This window comes from Apis cerana, linkage group LG1 (genome assembly GCF_029169275.1).
Source record: "Apis cerana isolate GH-2021 linkage group LG1, AcerK_1.0, whole genome shotgun sequence".
Taxonomy (NCBI): domain Eukaryota; kingdom Metazoa; phylum Arthropoda; class Insecta; order Hymenoptera; family Apidae; genus Apis; species Apis cerana.
Genome location: NC_083852.1, coordinates 7,170,334 through 7,194,632, shown reverse-complemented (window position 1 = coordinate 7,194,632; position 24,299 = coordinate 7,170,334). Strand labels below are relative to the sequence as shown.

Here is a 24,299-nt window from a genome sequence, read left to right as displayed (position 1 = left end):
AATAATTAAAAATTTATTTGAGATGCGTTTTTCGAGAAATTGAAGGAGATTTAAATTGAACTTTCGAAAACGAAAAGTGAATGTGAATCATGTATATATATATTCGGATACAATAGGAGGATGAAAACTTCGCGTTGGTTCAATGTTAAAGTTCAACGGCGATGATAAATTTAAAAAAAAATTTCACAATAATTGAATGTATATTATAAAGTTTCGATGAATTCAGAGTTCGTGCACGTCCTCGAACGGAATACGTAGACCGAGACGTGTTTTGGAAGAAAGATCTAAAGTTATAACGACCACGAATGTCGTTTCCAATCGTGGAAAACGTAACCAACCGATGTTATGCCTCGATAATGCCACAGGAAAATACACGGAGTCACGGAAAATTCGTCGGATCTCCTTTCATCCACCGATTCATTTACCAATCCCGATTGAAAGACCACGGCGAATCGATGACCTATCCTATTTTTAAATCAATTGCTCGCTACGTGGGAACGCGCATCCGATGAAAAGCCAACCCTACCTATCGATGAAATCAAACCTTGAGCTCGCCAAATTCGTTTTAGAGAGCAGTGGTATAGCTTGTTCATCGCCCGAATAGGATAAAAAAAAAGATACAATCTGGGATCGAGTGTTGGAAATGAATTAACTATTTCGATCATTTCCACTGACAAGGAACATTATTCAATCCGTTGACAATATCTCGTGCATTTTTTTTTTCTTTAGATAAATCGAAAATATATGCGAAATCATTTTTTTTTACAACGCTTTGCACGGGATTATCTGATTAAAATATTTTTTTTGATACGATATGCCGATTTAGATATTATATATTTTATTTCCGATATTATTCTATTGAATTATTAAACGAAAATATTACAGATTATTAATATATCATACGCAGTCTGTGATGATACGAACAAATTATTAAAATAAAATATCTCTTTGATGGGAGAATTTGCATACGTCGAAATAACCTACTAAGCAAAGATAATCTCAACTACAACATTGATACTTTCATTCAGCTTAGCCGTTTTTTCAGTCATCAAAAATGTTCCAGTTTTTATTCAACAAAAACTTCGTGAAGCCTTTCCTTATTTCGTGACACAACATGCGATTTTGCGAAATCTGCCAACGACAACTTGTTCACGACATGAATATTCATGCGCAAACATCTACGCAAATTATGGAACAGGTTGATCGCAATTATACAAAATATAACGCGCTCATACGAGAGCTAATTCACAAATGCGCGAGTATACTGTCAAAGAGGAAAATAACGTTTCTTTATTGCAACGCGAATCGCGAGCAAACAGAAAATCTGTCAGATATTCAGATTTAACCCAGAATTTTCTTTGATAATGCAGCGAATTCATATCCGCGAGAACTGCATCCTTTGAAATTATCGTTAATGCGAAATTTGTGTGTATCTGTGAAATCGAGCAAAGAAGTCGAGAGAACGAAAGATATATGAAAAAAATCGAAACGAAATGTACATTTCTTAGGATAAAAATAATAATATGGAAGGGAGGAAGAAGAGATTATCTTTGCTATTAATTAACGTGACGCGAATGGATATATCGTCGCAATACGAAAAATAATTTCATGCCTACGAATGCTATCTGCTATCAATCGTATTATAAATAAAAAAAAAATTATCACGAGAATTATCTTATTATTTTTACCAATCCCAATTCACGAGAATAGATCCGAAATTTAAAATAAATCTCGAGATCCAATAAATTTAAAAGCTTTTCTCCCAACGACAACGCAAACTCTCTCATATCTGCATATAAGAGATGAAATCCGAGGTTAAAGCCATCCCAAACAACTCGCGATCCCTTTTAACCGTCATTTCTTACTTCGTCGCAATCCCTCGCGCATCAGGTATAATCAAAAGTCGTGGGGAAGGAAATTAGAAAGGCGGCGAAGTTCGAGGGAGTAGTCTGCGGTGCGTAGAAAGTGGTGTTGCGGTGGACACCTCTCTTCCATCTCTTGTTTCCGGTGGCGAGGGCCACCCGCGCGCGTACAAACCGCCTTTTCCATTCCCTTGCGAATGGAAAGTGCTCGCCAGTCGCGGGTGCAATTAACTGCAGCACGGACAAGCGCGCACCGAGCACTGCATCGAGAACTCTTGCTCGTAATTCGTAAGGTATTTCGTGCGGTTAGACTTGGTAACTTTAGCGCGTGACACCTGCCGCGCGTAATCAACCTGCCGAATTAACTAGGTTTCTCTCGATACTAACCGTGCCTTTACGTGCATTCCTTTTGCAACCGTACTGCTAGTCGGCCATATTGTCTCAGTTTCGATCGTCACGTTCGTACCCAATCGACCAATGGGAAAGATCAGTTTCCTTTCCGTTTTTAGCTATTATATACTTACGATCGTGTATCTCGTATAAATAAAACGAAATTCTACGAGTATACGAGCGAAATTAAGTCACAACGATGTGAATATGAACGTAATTTACGCATTTGCGCAATTACGCAATTACGCAATTACGCATTTAGATTACATATAATACGATCTTGATATAATTCAAACCGTAAAAATACATAAAATACAAATAATATCAATACTTTCGATTATTTTTTCGAAAGTAAGACATAGTACAATTGTATTCTTTACGAGAAATTATTCAAAATTCATCTTGAAAACGATACGACGCATATTAACGTACATCGACGCCATATTGAAATGAATTCTATTTCAAATATTGTACTCACTCGAGACAGCATCCGCATACGGGCAGCATAAGCAGATATTTAGGGAATTCAGTTGAGCGAAGAAGAAATGACAATCAGTGAGAGACACTTGCACAAAAATAAAATATATACGCATCAATAACAATTCAGAATCAACTTTGCACTTCACGAGACACCAATTAGCCGGGATCAAACGCACTCACGACGAAGGACTGAGATCCTCTTGCGGTCACTTTCGTAATTATTTTTTTGTTTCTCTTTGTCTCCTGTAGGAGGCTCATGTAACAGTTTTCGTCGATACTTCGATCGAACGTTTCGACGTTGATCGGTCGGTGTTAAATTGTGTAAATTAAAATGTGAAAAAGTGATTTGTGATAAAATAATTTACGTAAATATTTGATAGATCATATTGAAGATCGATAATAGATATTTTAATTAGAGATTTTAATTCGAATCGGGAATATTCGAACTTTCGACGCGAACGTTCGAAAAAATTGCGACGCAATTTCGAATACCGAAGTTAAAAATCGTTTCGTATATTAAAATAGACATTCGTTAGTGAAGGATATTCTTGCGCAGAGTGAAATATATTTGAAGTTTTTATAAATTTTATTAAAAGAAAGTTTCAATCTTTTATAGACGAAATCAAATCTGCAATATATTTCATTCTGCGCAGAAGAAAGAAATTTCAATATGGCGGAAAAACGACTTTTACGTGACCAATATGGCCTTCTAGATATATAATTTTTCCTTTCTGGTAAGTGTATACAAAATTAAGCAAAATTATTTATAAAGTACCCGTATCTAATGATCACGATAGTAATAAATAAATATAAAGTCAATTTACAGTCGATATAATTCAATTTTACAAAAAAATATAAAAAGAATAGAAATTCAAAGCCGATCAAATTTAGAACAAAGAAAATAAATTTTTCTTCGATTTAAATCGATCGAAATGTTTTAGTATCTGTATTGTTATTCGAAATATTGTATACAATTATCGATTAAGAAAAATTATTTCGCATTTTCTGCAAATATCTTTCTTCTAACATTTACATATATATTTCGATATTTTTTTCGATTCGATAAAAAAGACGGACATCGACTTTTGAAATTCGAAATCTACAGTGAGATTGAATAGTTCAATGAATGAAGTCTGGTATAAGTGAATGCACTGACTGATTGGAACGATCGACGACGAATTTTATCTTATTTTATTTTGCTCGGATGTCTTGATTGGATTGCTCATCGCGTCTTTCTTTTTTTATCGATTCCGAGCAAAAATGAAATAATATAGATAGTTAATCAGATCGAAAAAACTATCCCCCAAAATAGATTATAAATAATAAAATTTAAACAAAGAGATATATAGGAGAACGAAAATCCAAATTTTAATCAAACTCGCGAAAATTTATGATATTTTTCGAGAAAGGGATTGAAATTTCCGATAAAATCTCTAAAATTTATTTCGCATTCGTCGCTTATTTAATCGACTTATTATTCCGTAAATAGAAAAATTTATATAAAAATTACGTAATACCATTCGTTAAACACTTATCAAGATTAAATTAAATATCTTTGACGCGATATCATTATCGGCAAGATCAATCATCGCGTTTAAACATGTAACGTATACGCGGGGAATACAAGCAGAAATGTAACAAGAGCAAGAGCAACAAGTGCTCAAGACGTAATTACCCCTCAACTTCGCTTTAGAGACCGTTACCCGGTTTAACAAATCTGCGTCCTGTAGAAACAGCAAAATAAATCGTCAAACTTCCGCTGGGGATTCGAAGGAACTCGTTAAATTCCTCTTCCTAATCCGCCCTGTTACCGAAAAAGGGGGAAAACGTTCAAAGACGCGTTCTCGTCCAAATGTAAATTTAATTTCGACCGACTTAAAGCAAATCGAGACGAAAAACTTCCTACGAAATCTTATTCGTCGAGTCTTTTTCCTTTTTCTCTCCAAAAAAAAAAAAAAAATATCGTATCGAAATTAACGCGAGTTTCGACGAGCATTGATCGATACTATACTATTTCGAATAGACGAAAAGTTAAAAAGCAATCGCTACGTACGAAATAATTTATCGAATCTTTTTGTACTTGATCCTCTTCCTTTCTTCCTCTTTCTCTCGGATATTCAAAAACGCGATTATAGATAGAATCATCGATACGTGAAACGATGACATATATATACGTATAAAGAATCCAAGTTAATGCAACTTTGATCATTGATCTATCGCTCTCTAGTCTTCTGATATATAAATAATAATAATAATAAAGTAAAATAAACCAATCTATAAGAGAAAACGTTACGTACGAAATTATTCATCGAATCTCCTTTCCACTTGATTCTCCTCCTCACGTTTCCATTCCAATGGAAGACGCGGTAGAAGAAATACGTTTCGCCGATGCACCAAAATTCGCGCGATATACGATACATAGGGTCGAGATCGAAACTGGCGCGCGTGTTTGATCGTTGGCGAACGTTGGTCTCGCGCTATGTCCGGGAGAGTGAAAAAAAAAAAAGAAAGAAAAGAAAAAAATATAACGAGGGGTGAAGTAACTAGAGGGGAAAAGGGGGAAAGGAAAGGAAGAGGGAGGGAAAGGAAGACGGAAAGAGACAAAAGAAAAGGAGAAAAAGGAAGAAACTTGGAACCCCCTGGCAACCACCCTCCCGCCGATAGATGCACCTCCGCGAGTAGCAGGAATAGAAGCAGCCTCCCTCCAAACCCGTGGTACGTGGCGCATGCCCATCCGGGAATCGAACCCGTGGAGGCACAACGTCACCGGCGAACCAGCCGCCGGGTTCGTCAGTGCGTTTGGCGAACAGTTCGCGAACGGACGTGTTCTTTGTGGCCTCTTGGAGAACGCCTCTCGTCCAAGTATAAACACGGCGAGACGCGGAAGACCACCTGATCTGACGAGAGGGCCAGAGACGAGAGAATATTCCCGGTGGGCCGCCTCGTGGGTGGCGTGGCAGCGTGTAGAGGCCGCGTCATGCAAAAGGTCGTCCGCTTCGTCGCACACGTTTCTTCATGGTCGACGATAAGGCAGGAGAAGGCCGGCGAGATTGCGCGCCCTCGTCAGAAAACGCTTCCTCCTTAGATCGTCGACGAGACTCGCCTCGAAAAAATCCTCGATCACGTGTCTAGATATAATATATATATATGTATAACGGATATATTTCGATTCCTCACGATCCATGCACGCGGCGTCGACCTTCTCGGAGGAACGTGCACCGAGACACCAAGGTCGTCCACGATCAATGAACGCCGCTGCGTCTGCCGCCACGTGACAAGGCTCGCGGTGCACTTACTTCTGTCCGTTCGAATGGCTCGCTCCTGGTCGGGAAACCCTTCGAATCGAGGAAGGAAGGTAGAAATTTTTCTAAATCCTTCGAAATCTTCGTATCGCGTCGTACGCGTCGTACACGTGGAACGGTCGTCCGATGATTACGACGTATGAGCTGTTGTCGTCGCTCGCGGGACCTTCGCTCGTCCGTTATCTCATTTTCGTAAGCGTATTTGGTAAATACGCCGGTCGCCGAGAAGGTTTCGTTCCAGGAACGCTCTCGCTTTGTTTTCATGACGTGTACCTTTCCCGGAAACAGAAGCGTTCGAGGAAATCTTTGTTTTCGTTGCGTGTGGTGTGAAGGAAGAGAGAAGGTTATTGGTGAACATTGTTCCAATTTTACCGTCGTAACAACGGCCGCGTGGAACTTCTGTCGCGTTAGGTTAAGTGTTTGGAAAACGGGATAGGGGAGTCGGAGAGTGGGAAAAAAAGGAGAGAAAGGGACAGGAAAAGGGAGGAGGGGGAGGAAAGGAAGAAAGAGGCGCAGTGACGTGCAGTGAGATCTGTGGTAAGGAGACTCTTGGGACTACGAAAGCCCGCTTACGACGTGACATGACGGAGGAAACCGTACACGGAGAGGTTAAACGGAGAGGCGGAGAGTGAAGAAATTGGAAAGAACGCGTGGTTGGTTCGGTAGCTTGGATTTCGTCAACGTGGCTGGTAAGTCTCGTATTATTCATTATTAAAACACCTTGTCCTTATCGTGCACGCGAGGCGGTTGGTAACTCGGTTGGCGAGGGGTGTCGAGACGACGACGGGCGCAATTTTCGAGCGATTCATGAATGAAAATGCGTCCCGTTGAATGTGAAATGGAAACATCAATCTTTTGTAAGGAGTTCCGTTGAAAGAGCAACAAGTGTTGCCGCTGATATTGCACCGCGGAGACAATCTTTGATATAAATTTGTAAACACGAGCGCACACGCGCCCGTTTACACGCGACAATGAAATTCGTAGGATTTCCGTTGATTTTTCCCGATCACCGTGTAGAGTGAAACAATGGACGCGGATTTTGCCCGGGATAAAAACGTTGAAAAATGTTCTTTCGTGCGGAACCGTGAAATGAACCGTTTATTCGTTTCGCGTATATTCAAGAAGCGTCGTTGTTTTTGCTGATTTATCGAACGTTTTTAACATCGAACGATGATCAAATCTGTTAAATGTTAAATCGCGATCGGTTTGCAACATTTTTAAAACGGCGCGTGCGAGTTTTTGCGTGAAATTTCGTTCGAGTACATTAATTAAACGAATTATTCGTAAACATTGTCCATTAGTTAGTTCGAGTATTCGTCGTATTTTCTATAAATTGAGTTCGGAAAAAAAATATATATATATATATATATGTAACATAATTATTTCTCACGAATCAAACGTTATTTAAATAGACAAAGGAAAGAGAAATCTTTCGACTTCACGTTGAAAATAATATAAATAATTTTCTTTTTCTTAATTTTTTACAAATTTTGATTTTTACATTAAATTCGTATAAATTTGAAAATTGTATAAAGTAATATCGATGATCTTAATCTTTATTGGTTGGATACAACATTCGTACCGAATTGTACAATAAATCTTAGGTAATTAGATATATTTTTCATCTTACAAGATGAGCAAACAACGAACAAAGATTAAGAAATCGGTATCGAAAATACATTCACGGAATTAAATTAAAATCAATGTTAAAATTGAATTGAACGAATCCATGAGTGATTCATGAACGTGATAAGGATGATAAAAGTAACTGATAAAACAAGAAGATCTTAGGACTCGCTAGAGAAACGGTAACGATGTTAAACGAGGAACAAAATTAGATATTTCTCGAGAAACAATGGGTTCGCTGATCCCAATAATGTAACATAGGGAAAAGTCGTGTCTAATTTAATTGTATTATCAATCGTGAACATCGATAAGTATTTATAGCCACGAAACAAGTTGTAAATTCTTGCGTTAACTTAACGAAGCTAATATAATCGAGTACAGATAAATTTTTTAATATAATTTTGTTACAATTTTACCAAACATTTAGATCAATTCTCGTTCGTTCGTTTCTACTTTCTAATATTTATTACAATTTCGTTAAAAATTTTGCACTCTGCTGCTATTTGACGATACAGACATCAAGGATTAAGTGCAAAATTTTTTTTTTTAGAAATTTAAAATATTCGTCGATACGTGCAAAAATCGCAATATTTGATTATTGTCTTTCGCAAAAACTTCCCATTTCTGAATTATTAAAAGAAGAAGTAAATATTGATAACTAGACCGACATAAAGTTAGATCAAGAAAATCAGAAATTAAAGAGTAAATAGCTTCGTGGTACTTTATCGAAGGCAATTTCGTTCAATTATTAAGTTATCTCCTAAAGGTTCTTTTCCTGAACTAAGCAGCATGGAAGAGGGAGAAGGAAAGATTATTCGACTGAAAAAGTTTTAATAGCTTTTGAAATATTTTCTAAATGCTTTTTCTTTCACATCTGTTCCATAAGTTCCGTTTTATCGACGTATTTCCTCGCTCCGCCATTGAACGCAATCTTTTGATCGCGGAATCAAAATTGTCGGTATCAATAAGACAAGAAACGATTTTCAAACTTTATCGAAATAAAAAAAAAATATACATACATCGAATCCAACGCTATAAATATAATTATACAAAACAACATTCTCCGCATGGTTTTTCACGCGTCTCTCTAAGAAATCGGAATTATTATTTTCTCACTGTCTAGTCGCAATAATGGTGAACGAATTATCGATCAAACGCGCGATACGACGACACGCAATAACTCTTATCCCTTATCCCTTCGCGTACTTCGTTAATTTAAATTACAACCAAAAAATAATTTAACGATCGGTCAAACGAGAGGGTTACATTAGGCCTCGGGGAGGAGAGGGGAGGGGAGGGAGGAGCGGATCGATGTGGCCTCATCACGCGAGGATCATTTCGTATATCGTCCTCCCTTATCGCCGCTTGGAATGAAGCCGATGGAAAGAATTCCTTGGTCTCTTTCTGAAATGGCCCAGAAAATATTCGCACGGGATTCCAGCCGCGATTCATCTTTCGTTTTCCATTCCATTCCCGACGCGTGGTGTTCGTTTTTTTTCTCTTTCTCTTTTTTCTTTTTTTTTTTTTTTTTGCAACACTTGCCATGTCGTTACATAGAACATTACAACCCCTATTACGCGAGAATTCTCTTCGATAACGAAGACCACGACGAACGACCTTTTTCTTCTCCACGACGTTTCCTTATCACGATCCATGTCGGATGGTTAATCGAGCCAAGGGATTGGTTATATACGTTTCCAAGTATTTTCGAAAGGAGTCGAGACGGTATGGTTGTCACGCACGTAATACACGGGGTGGATATTGCCAGCCGCAAATTATTTTTTGCTCTCGAGCGGCTGTTACATTAGCGGATGGGGCGAGGAAGAGTAAAAACGGGTAATACAGTCCGAAACGTTGGATGACAGCCGGTAAACCCCCCATCCCAATGGGGCTTATACTCCATTGGACAAATTGCCGCCAATCATAAATAATTGACAGACAATCACGAGGGATTTAGATTTTCCAGCTCGGGTTGTCCATAAATTTGATACCGGTTTTCGTGACAATTCCGAAACTCTAATTTACAATGCGTTTCTCGTATTTACGTCATCTTTTCCCTCCACTGTCATCCCTCGAAACGCGACTAATAACGCGTTCGTTCCGTAATTTGATGAACGATACAAAATATCCGATGCGCGAATCTTATTGAAACGATGTTCGATTCGACAAATTATTATTACACGCTTCGAGAATTTTCAGCTAAATTGTCATTTCACGATTGTTGATAATTCATCAAATTTGTTATACGTTGTTCAGAATTTTTGACATAATTGTATAATTGCGTAATTTCGAGGGTTAATAAAAGTAAATTTTATTCCTAAAATTCAAGATTTTTTTCGAGAATCGTTTCATTTCCCAATTTATTATAGCGCGATAAAATTGTTATTTGGAAATTTCAAAATTTTGACGATCAATCGTACAAAGATTATTCGTAAAATTCAAAGGTTCCTTTTTTTCTTTTTTTTTTTTTGAGGAAAAAATCGCTGGTTGGTTCGCGTGTATCTCGAGAATTTGTAGAAATCGCGCGTGATTCGGAGAACGGCCGCCACAGACACGGATCAAGATCGTGAATACTTAGGAGTAGCATGCCTCCTGTAATCAGATAACGAAGCTTACAAACTGAATACCGGGATGGTATTTTTACCTTTGTATGTCTGACAAAATACCATCCATTGTATATTTAAAGAGCGCGTATTGCCGTAATTTGTAAACCAAGTGTTCAGATTACGATCAATAAAGAGCGAACTCAACGTCTCTTCGTTCCCGTTCGTGTTAAAACGTAAAAAAAGGAAAGCTTCTTTTCGCTCTCGCTCTTAAAAATTTTGCGTTCGAACCGTCCGTTCAATTGTCCTTCCGCGTAGAGATATACACTCTTACCGCACCTCGAATATCATCCCTCGAGTATCAAGGATGATACTCGAGCAACAAAGAAAAAAAAAAAAAAAAGGAAAACGACAACTTGTCAAAACGGCAACAATCTTCTTTCCGAGCGATTACCCCTCGAGTTAACACGATTACAACGGCGCTGCATCAGCGGAGGCAGTAAGAAGAGAAATAAAAAAGATCGTAATTCGTTCGAGCACATAAGGAGCACATAATCCGGGGGAATAAACAAAAGCTCGTCAAGAAAGCAACGAGGTGAGTGTAATACCGAAAAAGCTGCGTAAATAAAAAGACGTGGAAAAAGAAAGGAAGGGGGAGAAAGATAAGGAACTCTTGCAAAAACTAAAAAAAGAAAAAGAAAAAAAATAAAAGAGAAACAAGGAAAATTACCGGGAAAGAATAAGAGGACAGGGAGGATAACCAGAGGAAAAAGAGGAGTGTATAACCGCGCAAAGGACGATTTCGTTGAACACAGAGAGAGAGAGAGAGAGACGATGGATGGAGGGTAGGAAGGAGAGATACGAGGAGCTGCGGTACGATTCAAAGGAAGGAGTGAAGCTGTCCTGAAATGAGGTCGACATAATTGCACCCCTAGTCATAGTGGAGGCAGAACGAGAGAGGAAGGAGAGCAGGAGATGAAGGAGACAACGGTGGTAAGAGGGATCGTAATGGAGGGGGATAGGCTCTAGGAGGAGGAGGAGGGTTGGTCGGTCGCCCATCTATTGTCTCTCGTAGACTCGACTCGGCCCTGATTAAATACTTGACACATCCCCGCCCGATCCAGGCCGGCATAACTTTGTTCGAATTGTAATTACGGCCCGGATCGGACTCCGGTTACGAACGAGTTCCAGCCGCTCTATCCGAAAACCTCCCCCCGTTTCCGGAAACTTCGCAGCGCCTCCCCCTTTCTGGATGTCGCGCTCTTTTGTATCCCCACGATCCTGGATTCGACTTTCCATTCAATCGAACCGCTCGATCTTGGAACAGAAATCTGTACGTCTTGCGGTTATATTGGAAATATGTATTATAAAGCCGTTTCCGCTTTTCTTTCCACGATTTCGCGCGTGCATAACGGGGGAGGGAGCTTTGAATCGAGGTCTTGATATGGATGTAGATAGATTTATTAGAGTTGATAATCGGTGGGGTGATAAATCGTTTCTCTTTTTAATCGTTGAAAATAATCGTTGGAGAAGTTTGTGAAGAGTTTTGCGGTTAATCCTTTGAATGAATTAAAGAGGGTAAAATTATTTTAATGATAGAAGGTATAGATCAGAATGGGGGTAAGAATTTAAGAGAAATTGCGTTATTAATATAAGCTTGGAGGGAAAAAATACGGAATTTTGCGCACGTTGTCTCGCTGGGCCTATAATTTAGACTTAGTCAGCTTAAAGGGGATTTACTTAATTGTGTAAAAATACGTGTGTGTAAGCGCGCCCTTTGTGAAGAAAAGATAAGAAGCTAAGGATGAGACTAATTAAGAGTAAGAAAATAATCGCGAGATGAAATGTATCACTGAAAAAGAAGCTTAAGCTCCGTTCTCGCTCATCACTCCGTACTCTCCGTCTGGTTTATTTGCTATTTGTTAAAAAAAAAAAAAGAAAAGAAAATATGCGATAAAATATTTTCCGTGAGACACGAGAATATTTAATTACTGGTATTATTGCGATGCAGTTTGTTAATTCATCTCAAATTTTCCAATTTACAGTAAATTTCCTCGAAGTAAACAGGATACCACCATTTTTCTAAGGGCTTTATATAAGCAAAAAGTTCACAAGCTTACTCCGCATTTTCTTCAAAAATAATTTCAACTTGGTTACATTTTGCTTAGTGCAGCAAAAAAGTTCTTGATAATAATTAGCGGGTAACTCGTGTCATGATTAATTCAGACATTTATGCTCTTTCTCGCCATTTTGAATTAAAATAGCTAAAACGGAATGTGTTTTTGTTATTGTCTGAAGGATTGCTACCCCATAAAGATAACAAACGCGTTTCTTTTTCCTTCATGAATTGCAAATCTTCTTCCTCCTACTTCTTCTGCTTTCTCTTCATCAGCTTCTTCATACGTACATCGTGTATGTGTATTTTGAAACTTCAAATCCGCTTTGCTTACTCTACACTCGCAGTACAGTAAATTCAATTTTTGATACGATGTTCACGCGTTTACACGGTGATAACTCGTCCGTAATGTCTCGTAAAAGAATTATTACAATGGTCTCGTTAATATCGGAACAGATATTTAATAAACAAGGTTTTATCGATAACCGATTATTCTGAGCGATAAATTGCTCGTAAGCAGGAGATACCGTATAACGAAAGAAGATTAACGGGTTTTTTTCATTTAAAATTTTTATTCAAATTTCGTTTCATTTAAAATTGTTCGAAAATATAATAACAGCGATTAAATTTTCAATAATGATGTAAATTGTAACACAATTTATACAATTTTCTTAATAATTTTTCACATGGATAATTATATACTAAAAAAAAAAAGACTTTAAATTGCCATCAAATTTAACGAATCTTATAAACGATTTAAACCCATTGATCACGATTACCCTTAATTATCGTCGCGATATATTTTACCAAATATTCACTCCCGGACGAAATTCTCCTCCTCCTCCTTTTCCTTGATCTCTCGATCCTAAGATTTTTATCCGTTCGTATAATTCCAGAGCCACCGATCAAAGTACACTCGTTCCCGATACGATTTAATCTTTATAAAAAGAATCGCGAACGTCTCGGCTCTTCTTCGAACAATTCGTTTCCAGAATAAACGAAAAAAAAAGAAAAACCAGAAACGAATAAACGCGTGACCAATTCTCAGAGTTTGGCCGAATATCTCGTCCCGACAATGGTCGCCCTCGCCCGGTTAATCCGCAAGGTTTATTATTACCGAACGAATTTTCCGGCCACGGCCGCGTCGCCGGATTATATGCAATTTAAAACGAGTTAATTGAAGTGCAATAAGTCGTTAAAACTCTTGAGCAAATTAATTAATATAAAAGCCGGTTAGAATAGCGCGGAGCTCTACCCCTTCGCTCTCCGTGTCGTGGTCCCCTCTCGAACCCCCTCTCTCTACTAGCCAACCCTTCCCCTCGCCCCCGATTCTCTCTCCCTCCCTTCCTCCCTCTCGCTCTCTTTCGTTGGAAGCAACGTTGGTGGTAACGACGAGGGTGGGCGGCAACGACGTCGGGGGGACAGGGCGACGGTAGTAGCCGAGGAGGAAAAGTACGGTTAATGAAATAATGTACGCCCGACGTAGTCCTCGAGCACGCAGCGCGAGCGCAGGATTTAACTTTTCCACGAAAATACTTGCGCAAGGTAAAGAGGCGACAACCCCTCCCCTTCCACCGGCTACCTACCCTCTTGCCGCTTTGAGTCGCGATCGCGGCGAGGGTGGCGGTGGCCTCGATCGTCGAGAAATCAAAGGGAACGCGAGACGTAACTTGTTTAATCAAGAACTCGTGGTTATGTTGTAGCCGTTAACGATTTAACCGGTTTTTCCGGCGTCACGATCAAGCGCTCGATTCGTTTCGATTCCGCTTTGCCTCGCGGGATCCGTGTCGAATGATTTTGTCTCTTTTGAGATCTGTTGAAAAGAAAATGAGAGAAACGTGTCGGTTATTTGATCGGTACGAACAATGGGCTTGATTATTAATGTTATAATAAATACACAATGTACAAATACTTCTCGCGATCCCTTGATGAGCATTGACATTATTCGACGTATAACTCGAAAGGATAGATCCCAGAGAAGTGTATCGATGGCGTGTATGTATGAATATAAAATTCGTAATCAAACGTATCATCCATGTTTCTCAGAAATCTTTAAAATTATTATTATTATTCTTCTAAGCTTCCACGATGAGGAACTACCTCGTGATGGATAGTCGTTTCGAGAACAAAGGCCGCGGGATCATCGGTCCAGATTGTTACGCAATTTCGTTGAATCGATGGTGGCTCGAGAAATAAATCCTCTCCCTCCTCCTCTCTTTCTTTACTCGTTTCTCCTTTCTCGTTGTCACCCTTTCGTCGGCCGTGTCCCGTTATATACGCGCGTCCTCACTGAAAACATTTAGTCCTGGAAACCGGTTTTAAAAGGTCTAACGAACTGTGAAGCTGAGCTAATTGAGACTGTGGCAAAACGCGGCTGTATCCCTCTCTCTCGGAACCAGTTTACGGGGCAGCGACAGGTGTAACGCGAGGCTGTTTCATTGCTTTACGAGCGCTAATTATCTTAAATAGGGAGATAGAGAGAGGAGGGTCGGAGAAGATGTCGACGCGGCGAAAAAAAAAGTAATTTGCAAATCATTCGTCGCCGTTTCACTTGTCTTCCTCGTTAGCCTTGCACCTGATTATTTCGCTCCTCCCCCTTCAAAGCCTGGTCGCAATTTGTCTCTCTTTTTACGACGATTTTCTTTTTTTTTTTTTTTTTCTCTCCTCATGGAACTTCCTCTGATTTCATCGAAACAGAGAAAGAGAGAGAGGGGATTGATTTAATAAAAAAAATGTTTCGCGCGATTTTATCCTCAATTTCGGTGTGTTTAACGCGATTTATTATCCCGCTTGTCAAGTCAAGAGCCAGTATTTTTTTGTACATTTAATTATTCGAGAAGCGCGGCGAAATAAAAGTTGGGGAGGGGAAAATAGTACGATAAACCGTACCGTCTGGTATTCCAACGCGCAAATTGAAAATCGAGTTATGAATATTTTCGTGCGATTGTGAGAAGGGGGGAGGGGGAGGGGGGACAGTGCGCGCTGTAGGCGGATGCAAAAGGGGCCGTAATACGGCGCACAAAACGTATTACCGTGCATCAAGAGCTGTATTTTCGATTTCTTTCGAATAATGCGATATTGAATTTCGCGCGTAAGATTGGATTTAATATTTCTTCCCGATTCACGATGTTGGCTTCATCGAGAGAAATCTAAGATCGCGAATCCTGCGTTCCTTTTAGACTCGCCTAGAATGTGTACATATTGAATCCCGTATATCCTTCGCGACTCGAACTATGCATTTCATAATTGTTCGAAGGGAGAAATTCTCGGGTCGTAATAGTTTAAATCGTGGATACACTCATAGAAGAAAAACATGGGCGAATGATTTCACGACAAATAATTCGAGCCAACTTACGTTCCTTTTTCGCTCGAAATAGAAACGAATGAGCAGAAAGAAAATTTCTTATAGAGATTTCCCATTTTTGCTCCTCCGAAAACACGAGTATTGGAGCATCGAAGCTGGAAATTTCTCTATAAGAATAAAAAAAAAAAGAAGGAAAAGCGTCGTTCGTTCAACTCTCGTAGCCGCAATAAACAAACAATAAACGTTTTCGCCGGTGGTACGATCGACTCGGCTTGTAAATCGGGCTTTAGGTGGAGCAAAGATCCGGCACCGGTAATCTTCCCTTATCAGAATGGATCGTATAATGCCTCGTAACGAGGATGCAATGTCATCTGAAATCCCTGCCACGTAGGGGCGGCTCTGCGGAGGATTGTTGGATTCACAGGAATGACGAAACGCATCCTCCGTACGTAACGGTGGGTGTACAGGTGCACACGTACGGGCGATTCGGGGCAAGAAGCACCACCACCACCGCCGCCGCCGCTACGGGGTGGCGAGGGGGTGAAAGGAAGATGGGAAGAGGGACGAGGAGCGTAAACGGACGAGCATGCGAGGCAAAGGCAACCAAGCGGGGAATCGGCGGGAGCTAGAGCTGAATTAGCATGGCTATCTGGATAATATATTGGACTGTATCGTTGGACACGGCCAGCCAGAGCCGGCGTGATATACTGACACCCCGGCTTTTATTGGCAGTACGTAGTCCACCCTCTCCCTTCGCCACTGGCCGGCCCTTGACGCCCGGCTTATCCACTTTCCCTGTTAATCCGGCAACCGTAGTCGGATCGGCAAACCTAAAAAATGTATTCTCTTTTCCATTACTTTTACCACCGGCTTCCGCCGCAACGAGTTCTGCGAAACGACAGCCCCTGCTTCCGTGCCTGTTGTACCCAATTCCCGCGATTCGACCGCGCGCCAAACTGTCGAATAAATTCCCTCGTCAAATTCATCGATCGTCGTTTCTTCTTTTCCTTTTTTTATTCCTTTTTGCCGAGTTCCGTTCGAATTTTTATTCATTTCTTCGCGGGTTGGATATGGAACGGAATGGAATAATAAATTACGTTTCGATGTTAGAATTTTACAAAATTAACGAATTCGTATAATACGAATTGTCCAATTGGAGTTGGATTTGTGATATCGCGTTGTTAATACGGATCAATACCAACTTCGTAACTTTCATTTTCCGCCTCGTTTCCTCGGTTACATCCTCGTCGTTGGAAAGGATCGAGTTATTTTTGAACATCGGAGGGGGGCAGGGGTGCGAATAAGTCGGTGAAATGGCGTGGAAGGTTAACCGAGGTGCACGCATTGGCGTGATCTCGGGGCTCGCGGCCTGGCCAATCGATCGTGGACGGTAATTAACGCCCGGCGGAGCCGAGAAAAATCGAATGCGATCAAGCGTCGGTACACGCAGCTAACTAATTACCCGCCGTGGATCGTGATTGCATCGCTTTGTCAGTCTCTCCGACCAAACCCTCGCGTCTCACCTGCTGCTGGATTTGCATTCCGACAATTTGTTTCACGAAAACGTCGCTCTCTCTATTTTTAACCTATATCTCCCGATCGAATAGTTTACAGGTGGCGTTCCGTCTAATCATCCCCGTTTATGCGTATCTCGTCGATGAAATTAACACCTTTTTTTTTTTTGTTAATTATCGTAATAAAAATCGTATCGAATTCGTATATAAAATTTGTACGTGATGTAATGACGCTACTAAATGTTAACTTGCTGGTGATGGATTTATGAAATGGAATCGAATAGAGGGGAGGGGGAAAAAAAGGAGAGAGAGAGAGAGAATAAAAGAGCGAATTCGGTAACGATATCGCGTATCATTCGAACTGTCAAGAATTTTGAAATAGTTTCATTCATTTATAACGTGTAATCCAGTAGTTGATGGCCGGATTGCATAACGATGTTAATGTTCATTTGTTTCCCGGCTGAACGCGGTCCATCAACGTTATATTATATCGACGATCATCGACTGCACGTCACGAAATGAACGAAATTATTTCAGAATTTGGTAATTGAAACGATATACGATATATATATATCATATATCGGTGTATATCGACATTTCCCTGTAACACGAAAAGAAATTACTATATCCTGTCCAGCTTATCCTATCCGAAACGTTTCAAAGATCTAAACTTTTTACCTATCTTCGTTCCATCCTCGTTAAAAGAAATAAGATTTCGTATAAAATTTATTTCAGTCCGTGATTCTTGAAATAGTGATATTTTTAAGTCCCAACTATCAGAACTGGCCGAGACTTCGATCCCTATCCCTTACCCTGTACGTACAAGGTTGTTCGACACAGGTGTGCGTCTCTCTACAGCGTCGCACAACTTTCGCGTTATTGCGATCTGCTCTTGCGACGGGACCGATTTATCCCCGAGATTTAGTTCCTTTTAAAACGGCCCCGAAAACGGTTTCGGCCTCTCGTCGAGGTCCGACCTTCTTTCTCGCTTTCTCCACGGCCAAGTTTTACGATTCAAAGTTCCGTCGTTGTTCGTTAAAGAACGAATTCGCGCCGGCTACAAAGGGAGGGGAGGTTGCAGCAAAGGGGAAGACCACTTTCGAGAAACGCACGATCGTATTATTTTACTTGAACGCTTGCATGAGGCGCACACGTTAAAACTTTACGAGGCAGTTGGAGCTTTCGGCGTTTCTTTCGAACATTTTTCGTTCGTTTTTCTCGAGGTCGTTGATCTCGAGGTCCAACTCCAACAACGCTCCGAATCGAAAATACTAGACTCGAAGATTCTGGATTATCAATTTTTTTTCGATGATTTTTATTGGGGGATATATTAAATTATATTGAAAAATTATTAGATTAGATTTTGATGAAATTTTCGCATTAATAATTAAACGCACTGTTCTTGTTATAAAATTAATTTAATATCTTTTCCCCTTTCTTTTATTATTGTTCAATTTTTATCTATTTGAAAAGAGAAAATATTATTAAATTCTCATCGGTTAACTAGCATAAATTAAAGCTTAATTATAGAGAATTCATCTTCGATTGCTATTCGTAGAGCTGGATTCTTTAATTAAAGACTGAGCCTTTTTCGGTAGGATCAGATAAGATTGGTAGTAGCCAATCACTGATATCGAAGTCTGAAATGGTTCGAGTAATCGCTATTAACTATATTAAATTCTAATATTAATAGACGACATGGTTGAGATTTACTCCGAAAATAAATTTTTCTCTTCTCACCTTAATTTCGAGTCCAATATCTTTCGATAATTGAAACCGATTCGAATGATAATGATTCAAATAAATAGCAATCTGTTGAAATAAACAAGCTATTATCGGAAAATAATAATACAAAGCGAAAGACAAAGCGAGCAAAGGATTATCGATCGATTTATTTAATCACCTTCTTATCAATTACGCTCTTTCAGTCCTCTCCAAATAAAAATAAACGGTTACTTTATCTAATACTTAGTTAGACAAATTAGAATTGTTAAAAAGATATTTATTCAAATTCCTCCCTTTTACGACGAGATAAATTATCCTTGGATCAGCAGTGATAAAAGAGAGAAAGAGGAAACAAGTACAGTGTACCGAGCAAATCGAATGAATGAACAGATTGTGCGAGTATACACGGTAAAGAAAAGAAGAAAAGGGAAATATAAAAAAGGAGGGACGAAAAGAAGGAGGAAGGAGGAGGAGAGGGTCGATAGAGCCAGGTGAAAAGATTCAGTCCGTTCGGTGACTAACAGCGGTTTTTTACACGCGACCTGTTTACACGACAATACCTTTGACACACTCGACTCTGTGGTATCACGACTTGAAGCGACATTTCTATCTAGCGTGCGTTCTCCTTCAAATTGTACGTCTCCTACACGGCGCGCCATTGTATTCTTTCGCGGCGTACCTTGTAAGGAGGGGAGGGGGTGTTTTCAAACAGAGTCCATCCGTGGAGGTAACGCTGAATCGCTTGCCGAGAATGTCTCTCGATTTTTCGAGCTTCACGGAACCACGAGCAATTGTTCTCGGGATGTGTACGAATCGACTCTGTTACATTGTGTATACCCGACAATGTGTATCCTACCCATGTTTGCATGAACTTTTTCTGCCTTTCGTAAGGATTATTAGGGAATCGTATGTTTCTTTCGAATATCATTATTATTTCTATTCTGCGTGCGTTTCGTGGAAATTACTCATTAAGATAGATTTCGGATAAGAGGAAGGTTGTTTCGATATTTTTAAACGGTGTCCAATAGATTTCCCTCCCTCTTGTAATGGTGTAAATTACCAAGGTATATAAATTCGATGCAAATTTTTGTCAGTCGAGTTCACGTTTTATACGCGAGCAAAGTTCTACTTTATAGGTGAAGTAATGTTCTCATGCGCATTTTGTTTACATATAGAATGCATTCGATTCGGTATCAACCGGAGGTTAATAAACATTTGTATTCGTTTCCCGTTTTGCATCGTGCGCCTTCCTGTGTGTGTGTGTGTGTGCATGCGGACCACTATTGTATTCTTTAGCATCGTGTTTGAAAACGGGATCTGAGTAACCATAGCATTGGTGTTAACCATAGTTACCCTGGTGTTTCCTGTATAAAAGAACATGTTTATTCCGAAAGTGAACGGTAATTTTATTCCTCTTTCAACCGTTTGTATAACCGTTCGATTTTTTTCCTTTTTTCCCACTGATACGCTAAAAAACATACCACTACTTTAACAATAAAGATTAAAGGGCGCAATAAAAATTATTATCGTGTACATATAGACGCACGTATAATTTTGTAAAAATTGAATTGAATTTAAAAATGTCAAATTATTATTTTTTTTTTTTGTCTACACAAATCCAAACGTTTCATCGTCTGAACGTGACAACTATATTATAAACTAGACGAGCAGCAGCAACTCGTTGTAACGGGAATAACATTTATTTCTTTCCATCCGTATAACCGGAATTGATTTACTCCCATTTTCTTTACTAGCCATTGAAACGTTGGCCGCAATACAATTGTTATTTATTCAGAAATAAACGTATCGCGTGTCTCGTAAATTAAAATGCATTTCCTATTTTTTCCCGAGTGGGTATTTCTGATAACAAAAATTTTTAACCTTTTTGCTCCGCGCTTCTTTACGCCAAGCTTTTCTTCATCTCTATTTTATCGCGCGAACGCGATGGGTTTTGTTTGAAATATTTATAACATCTGTTCTTTTCTTTTCCTTTTTTTTCTTTTTTTCTACTCTGTAAGCGCCGTAATATGTCCACGATCAAACGAAATCTACGTACGTCCGGAATCGGTATCGAATAGTTCACTCTCCAGTAAAACGATACACAAGCAAACGAGAAAGAGAGGGAGAGGGAGAGGAAGGAGGTAGGGTGGTTTGTGACATCGGAGCCAGCTTGTCGAGTTTGTTCCCGATGTTTGCCGAATGCAGTCAAAGTGCATGTGAATTAACCTGGTCTCAACCTCTGCGCTGTCAGCGTGCCACGTAATTAAAACATTCTTGTCACCGAGCGAAACGTCATTGCAAACAGAAATGCCGATCATTTCGATTTGAATTCATTCGCCGGCCAAATAAATTAGCACCGCGAGGCGTCGCGTCGCAAATTCGATAAGAGAAGAGAGATTTCCAATGGAGAATGTCGACCTCCTTTCCTCGAGAACGTTGGAAAACGTGGACAAATTTTCGAGACGAAAGGACGTAGATGAGATACATGAAATTTTGACGAAATTTATCGCGAGAATTTTCCCAGAGTTTGAAAATAGTATCAAAATAGCCCAAATAACGTCGAATTTCTGCACGCAGAAAGTTGTTGGGGTTGATATTGTTAATTTATAATTGACGTGATATTTAAATGTTTGAACCTGCAAAGACAAGATCGATAGAATATAATAACGTGAATAAATTCGCGGAATAAATTACGCAACGAAAAAATTTCGGAATCTCGAGTTTGAGGAATTTCAAAGTTTCGAAGCGAAATGTTCAATATTTTCCTTGATCGATAAGATGGAAGTGATTCTGGTATATCGTTTTCCTGTTCGCAACGATAGCGTGAGTTTAAGAAGTTGTTCGAAATCGATTCTGGATTTGGTCCGCGAGCGTTCCCAGGGCCAATAAATAGCGAGAAAACGAGCATCGGGTAAAGAGGTTCCGCATAAATAATCCCATGACTCTGACAGTGTAGTGTACTCAGACTGGTGGTGGTGGTGGTGGTGGTTCGGAGCGTGCTCTAGCCATGACGAGTGCCATGTTTTATGGAATGTTGAACCGCATTTAAAGCCTGGCGCGACAAGTCTGTCTCGAGGGCGTTTTATGTGTTGCGAATAGTCCGGCTGTGGCTGTTCCAAGGATTAACGAGGGTTGTTTTTATCCTCTCCTATCCGCCGTTCGCGTAAGATTTTTATACCTTCGATATTTCCAAGTGGAAGTACGCCACTTTATCACCGCGTTTTTTTTCTAACCTTATACCTTCTCCACCTTTTATTTTCAATACAATTGGAACGGTTTTTGATTTTAATTCGGATAATATCTTTCGATCTTTCCAAATGAAAAAAGATCCTTTCCATCGCTGTTGCTTCTACCAAGTATTTCTTTATTGTGCGAATAAAAAATTTAGAGATAGTTTCGATCCGAATGAAAAGTTAGCGTCTGTGAAGAGCGCGGAGGGCCTATTCTTGTTACGTAGTTCTATCTATTCCATTGTGTTACTTGGCCAAAGAAAGAACAAACGTGTTTCGTTTGTAATTTAATTAATATCGGTGGCAAAAGTTTCCTCTTGCACAATGAAGGAGAGACGGACGAGGGACTCTTCTTTGCCCTCCGATTTCGGTCTTTTCTATTTCCGTTCCAGAGGTCGAGCTATTCTTTGCCAGGTTTTCTCATCCACTATCGGCTCGTCCTTTCTTATCTATAAGAGTCCGAAAGGCTTTTCGCTTCTTTGATTCGGGAAACAAAAGACTGTAGATTGAAATTCGCTTGTTGTATCTTGGCTATCCTCTATCGGGCTCAACGGGCTATACTCCGATAAACCCCGTCTCTGAACTCGATTCGTGATTTGGACGTTGTATTTCGATTTTTCTATACCCAGTCTTCTGCCCCTTCCCCTTTCAAAGCGAGCGATCGAGAAATGTTGCACGTGACCCTCCGCGGCCCACTATGAATTCTAATTTCACGTTTAACATGGGGACGCGCATGAAGGATCGCACGGATAACGATTCGATTTCTATTGTAATTTGATGAAATTGTTAGATTATACCCCTTTCTTACGTCGAATCTCCTCCAATTCTTGTGAAATTTAATTCGAAAACTTTAACTTTTCTTTTCAGATAGTCGAACAAATATTTAATTACAAAAGGAAAGATAACGTTAGAGCATAAGAAATGTATAAGTCGTGGATTAATAGTAGCGGGATCACGATGCTGGGAATAAATAACGCCGATTTCGAACGTAGAAATTCAGAGCGGACGGGTGAAGTTTGTCTATGCTAATTTATAGCACCCGTCTTCTTGATCTTTGTATCCGAATGTCCCTCTTTATTCCCTTTATCTTTATTCTTCTTTGTCGAGGATCGGCTTATTAGAATATTTTATGGTCGAAAAGACGAAGGATTGGTTCGACTGGCTGCATCATTTCTGGATTTTTGCATAACCCTTCTCCCCCGTTTATCTTTCGAAAGGGAAAAGTAACTTTTATTTCGATTCTTCTGAATTTTTTATCATTATGGGAGGGTCGCAATCAATCGGATAAACTTTCGCCCCCCTTAATTTTTTTTTTGCTAATAATGTTTGCTAAAAATTCCTCCTTTCCGCGAACTTTGAAATTTTCGCCCGAAATCCTCGAGTTTCACCGTCGCCAAACTTTGGTTGAATTGCCAAATTGGGGAAAGTGGAATTAGAAAAGTTTCAATTTCGTTTGTTATGATTAATGAGCGACATTGTGCGAGCGCAGAAGTTTTATTAAGACGTCGCAAGGTAGACGTTTTTCTTTTTTTTCTTTTTTTTTTTTTTCTCTCCCCTCCTTTTTACTATTATTCGATCGTTGAATTATTCGAGTGTTGTTCGTGAAAAGAAAATTTTCCAGGGACGAGAAAAATAGATTAGGTAAATTAGCAGTGGAAGTTCAGTTTCTAGCAGAACGATAAAATCCGCAACAAAAGTTCTTCCCGATTTCGAAAATAAAATTAGGATTGATCGAGGGAACACGTGATTCGAATGTTCCACAACAAACGTTTTTCGAAATCTAACGTGATCCGTTTTAAAATTTAAAAATTCGTCATTCGCCATATTTTCGACTTATCAATTAACGTATCTAAAATTTCCAAAAATTTCATTCTCGATACGACGAGAATTTATTCAAAACGATAGTTTTATCGATATATATATATATATTAAAATAAAGTTTTTGTTTCCATATGAATATTTACCATTCGCTCTCTTAATATCGCGCAAAAAAAAAAAACGGAGGGAAAAACCCAGCGAAGACGCAGGAACACGCAAATATTTACGTGCACGTAGATCTTCATATATCCACGCGAATTTTTTCCTTTTTTTTCTGTTTGACTAACGAACCGTCAAAGCACCGTTCGTCGAATAATACGATACTACTGTCCTTCTCTCCGGGCATGAATCTAATATTTTTGCAAATACCGGATTTCCTTCAACTCGCG

The 24,299-nt window shown here is 39.5% G+C and overlaps 1 protein-coding gene and 1 long non-coding RNA gene across 7 annotated transcripts in view; one reads left to right on the top strand and one right to left on the bottom strand.

Moving 5' to 3' along the window:
• Nucleotides 1-821: 821 nt before the first annotated feature.
• Nucleotides 822-6,158, bottom strand: LOC114577149 (uncharacterized). Its single transcript, XR_003696967.2, has 2 exons — nucleotides 6,029-6,158; nucleotides 822-5,860 (listed from the first exon to the last, which is right to left on the bottom strand). It is a non-coding gene; the product is annotated as an uncharacterized LOC114577149 (long non-coding RNA).
• The window catches only part of LOC107994843 (teneurin-m), a 502,908-nt gene continuing 484,467 nt past the window's right edge, over nucleotides 5,859-24,299 (top strand). For 5 of the 6 annotated variants that reach the window (XM_062081247.1, XM_062081226.1, XM_062081213.1 and 2 more), the window contains exon 1: nucleotides 5,859-6,723. The gene's annotated coding sequence lies outside the window, so the exon portion shown is untranslated. The remainder of the gene's footprint in view (nucleotides 6,724-24,299) is intronic. The other variant, XM_062081288.1, reaches the window with a different exon arrangement.